This window comes from Austrofundulus limnaeus, unplaced genomic scaffold, assembly GCF_001266775.1.
Source record: "Austrofundulus limnaeus strain Quisiro unplaced genomic scaffold, Austrofundulus_limnaeus-1.0 Scaffold99, whole genome shotgun sequence".
NCBI classification, from domain to species: Eukaryota; Metazoa; Chordata; class Actinopteri; order Cyprinodontiformes; family Rivulidae; genus Austrofundulus; species Austrofundulus limnaeus.
In genome coordinates, this window is record NW_013952501.1 from 254,646 (window position 1) to 259,395 (window position 4,750).

The 4,750-nt window shown below is 38.8% G+C and overlaps 1 protein-coding gene across 7 annotated transcripts in view; it reads right to left on the minus strand.

Annotated features, from left to right (window-relative positions):
- rbm47 (RNA binding motif protein 47) overlaps window positions 1-4,750 on the minus strand; it is a 26,409-nt gene that overhangs the window by 13,765 nt on the left and 7,894 nt on the right. The window lies entirely within an intron of this gene.

Genomic DNA, 4,750 nt, shown 5'->3' on the forward strand with positions numbered 1-4,750 from the left:
CAGCAGCTTTAAGGTTTACTGTGCTGGAGAGGTGTGTGTGTGTGTGTGTTTGTGTGTGTGTGTGTGGGTGGATCCATAATTTTTCAGAAAGTTATTTCTCACAGACATGAAAAGATTTCAAAGAAGACCAACATGTATATTTTAAAGTAAAATAAACTCTCAGGTGGTCTATGTGGTTCATTTGAGTGTATTTTGATTAGTTTTAACCAGATGGTTTTTTTTTTCAAGTTTTCTTTATTCATGTCATTACTGCAGGATATTTTTGGACATTTTCATAGTATCAGCATGCACCCTGAAGACTTATTCTTCAAACTTCTTAAATTTAAAGTTTTAAAACAACAAAAACAGATAACTGTATTTCACTGCTAAATTAACTTAAATTATTTTCCTCACCTCCTTTTTTTTACTTTGAGGAGCTTGATTTCTCTGATGGGGATAAAAGAGATTAAAACAAACTGTGTATGCAGACTTTAAAGTACTTTGTTATCTAAATAATAAAGATGTAATAAAAAGGTTTTTTTTTTTGCTCCAGGACTAACTAAAGATCATTTAAACTTGATAAGCCATCCTTACATGAGAGGGCTGAAAGAAGCCTTTCATGCAGATGTTTTAGACTTGTTTAGCTTTAAAAGAGCTCTGAAATGTAAAATGATAACATCTTACGCTGTTATGCAGATTTATATATGTATTGTGAAGATATCTTGGTTGGTTGTTGAGTATAAAATAGGGTAGGCAAGAATAAGCTTGGCTTCAGCCTTTTTTATTGGTAAATTATGAGTTTGTTTATTGTTTCTGTTTTGTCTGTTGTTGTTTTTAATGCTTAACATGAACGATTTACCAAAAATAAAGTGATTGATTGATTGATTGATTGATTGATTAATTGATTGTTTAATGAAATCATTTGAAGAACTGGAACTTTCTCTTCTGATGAATTTGTGCTACTTCCTCACCAAAAGCAGACGCTGCACCGGTTTTATTTTTCAGCTAATGAGACGGCGCAGGTAATGTTTGTGAACGGAGAGGTGTACGATGGGAAATGCAGTTTTATCAGCCCAGGTTCTGTTTCTGCTTAGAGAGGCAGAAACAAGAGAAAAAGAAGTGACAGGAAATGTTCAAACGCCGGCATTTGAATACTTCCTCATGGTTTGTGTCACTGAGAGGGGACATTTGGAAACTCTGACCGGGAGTAAAGGATTTATGTCGTGTCAGCACACAACTCACTGTGTGTGTGCGTGAGTGTTTTGTACATAACAACGGTGAACATGTTCCTCGCGCAGCTTAACTTAAGCAAACAGCACACACCTTCCTGGGCAGTCAAGAGAGCAGATAGAGAGACAGAAACCAGCCGAATGAGAAGCGAAGACTCGCACTCTGAAGGGTTTCTCTCTGAAAACTCCAGAAACTAACGAAGCGAGTGTGTGTGTGTGTGTGTGTGGGGAGGGGGGATCAACAGTGTTTAGTTCCAGTTGCTATTGAGATCCCTTTGCTTCTACAAAACTGAGCAAACATGCACAGATCAGACGTTAATGGACAATAAATAGACTTGAGTGTGGACAAAAGAGACAAAAGGCAAGAACAACTGTGACAATCAAATATGCAAACGTTAGAGAAAGGATTAGTCCATAAATAGAGCTGTGTGGTAAAATGAAACCCAGAATATGTAGTCTGATCACAAAACAATGATAAATGAAGGCCAAACACTTGATTTAACACTTTTCTGAGTACATACGAAGCTGAGTCACTTTTACGAAAATGAATAGAACACAACATYACAGAGGACGTCAGAGGAGACGGCGTGTTGAACTGTTCAACTGATCGGACACAAACTGGCACAGAGAGGAAAACTGTGTCTACGCAGTCAGAACACTGAGTTACAGGTGTGACGAGAACATCCTCTTCTCTCACTGAACGTTCTGCATGTTGGAAAAGCCAAGCAGTACCTCTCTGCATTGTTCTGGTAGCGCTAATTGGATCTGAACAAATATAAAACTGAACACATTTAATGAGGTTTTTAGATCTGTTATCAAGTTTGAAAGAGTTTGGTCCAACTTTGGTGTGTGTGTGTGCGTGTGTGTGTGTGTGTGTGTGTGTGTGTGTGTGTGTGTGTGTGTTTTCATGGACATTAACCATTTGACTTGAGTGTAAAATCAATGTGAAAAGTCAGAGGAGTGTCTGTAAAGTCAGGATTTATTCCTAAGCTAAAGAGGTCCGTTTAAATAAAAGATTAACTGTCAGTCATTAGTGCGAGCCAATCAGGACCCTGAAAGACCTTGGATGTTCTGGTCACTGCACAGCAGAACCATCAACCCAATCAGGTCAGCGGTTAACGGTTAAACRTCTCAGCAAAAAAAGAGGAGATGGACTTAAAACACCATTTTTTGGCCCCGTCAATCACAAAATATGTCCTCGAAGCATGGTTCAGTCCACTTGCACCTTCTTTACTTCTATGGGTGTCTTTTTTTCTTCCTTTTACCTATTTCTGTATTTTTATATAATTGTTAGCATAAAAATGTATTCTGTACAACAACGGGAAATTTATATGTGTTTGAGTGTTTAAAGTGACCGAGCTTTTAATGTGGGCTTCTGTGGAAAAATTGTGTCAATATATTACCTGTTGTAGATAGAGCTTTGAACAACCTCATTTTGGAGAAARAGAGTTTAAATCGGACTGGATTGGTGAGCTAAAAGTTATTCAGATAGAAAGGTTATAATATTACTGCAGGAAGCATCCCCAGGCTAAACCAGAAATGCTACAGCTAGCTGTTTTWGCTTGCAAATAACCATGAAATTATATGCAAATTAATGCAGTATTAACAAAAATGCAAAGATGTATAATACAACAATTGCACGAGCCTTATGAATTTTTTAAAAACTTGACTTGTTTTAGGACGGCTGTGCTCCACTTTGGTCATTCAAAGCACTATCTACACCAGGTAAGATGTTTTTTAAGAGGTTTTTTTTTTTTACAAATTCCACTTCAAAACATCCYAACCATGACTTTAAGACTGTAGAAATAAGACAAAAGTGAAAGTTTACGGCACAAAGGAAGAGAAAGATGATTGGTGAATCTGTTCTGTTTCATGGGATTTATTAACAGGAGGAGCAGAAAGTCATCAGGTTCTTTTTCTTCCTTTTAAACCAATTATAAAGGGGTGGCTTCTGTTCTGAACCAGCTCGTGCATTGATCACAATTGGCCCTTGCTCACCATGGCAGACCACTTTTCACAGTTACCGCTGTCTGACCGCTGTTGATGCTGCATGGTTAAATTGGAACGCACGTTTTCTGAGCTAAATCAGAAGTAATCATTGCAGAGGAGGCAGAGCAGATAGTGCCCTGTAGACTTTGGTAAATATCGCAGATAAGCTGGTTCCTTCGAAAGGCCAGGGTCAGACAGACACACACAAACAAACACACACTCATGCTATCTATGTGTATTGTTGATCCAAGAGTCCCTCTAGAATCTGCTAAATGGGCGAAACAATGAATAAACCCAGCAGTGGTAATCAGTGTTTTTTTTAGTTAAAGTGCCTGTATGACTGAAAATGATGAGTCATCCTTACAGGTCAATGAGTAGCAGGTCACAAGACCAGCAGTTCTGCTGCTTATTTATTGCATAACGATACAACCTCTTGATCCGGCTCGGGCTGCACCGAGTTTTCCTGGAAGCAGTTTCTCCCTGTCATATGTAGAAACTGATTCAAGGGTGTTAAAAAGATTCGAGGTATGTTTAACTGCTGCACTATTAAAAGTAGGTCCTCACGACTCACGTTTTTAAAGAATAACTCACTCACGTAACATTTATTCAGGGAGAACCTGAGCCGGTGTGGTTTATCTTAATTATTAGTCTAACTGAATACGTAACAAAAACCGATGCAATCAGTGTAACTCGTCTCATCTTTTCTGCAGCTATCAAAGTGAGCTACGAGCAAACGAACCAAAACAACCTGACAAGAGAGAAGTGAGCGCTGCGGCTGCACTCTCAGGACATGAAGTGGAACTCAGCTGTCAGCGCCTTCACTGCCGCAGCAGCAGCAGACTGATCTGTTAACAAAATAACTCCTGAACCACTACATGGATTTTATAGAAACTTTCAGATAATAATTATTGGAGATACATCTACAGCTCTTTTAGTTTAGAAGTGAACTCTATTTAAGATGGCCGCCACAGCTAATCAAACATACCAAGCACAAAAATGGCTGTATTTCTTTAAATTTTGTTTTATTTTATTTAAAAATGTGCATGGTGGTGGCAGAGTGTCATCTCCAACACATATTTAAAGCACTAGCAGATCACCCAAGATTCTGGTTTAAAGCTCTGCTGTTACCTGTTAGAGTGCACCTTATAAGTCTGTTAGCAAAATATCTCACAAACCAGCAAAGTGATTTTGATAAAACTTTCTTAAAGAGTTCACTGGATGTTCGTCTACAGCTTTCCAGCTTTTGGAACCAGCATAGTTCAAGATGCTTGTCAGAGCTAGCTGACCTTATGAAACACATACATAGCTATAACTCAGTCATCTTTACAGATGTCTAGCTGAAATTTGGGGTGGTAGTAGCTGAGGGTCATTTCCATCATAAAACCAGCAACAGCTTTGTTTTGGTGGACGATAGTCATCCCARCGATAAATGCCACATCTTTAACTTGTATTTTTCTACACTTTTCTGTTGTTTTCTTTCCTTCTGATCCGTGTACCTGTCACCGCCATTCCTCTGGCTCACCCAAGCTCAAACATGGGCAGCAGGGTGGGGG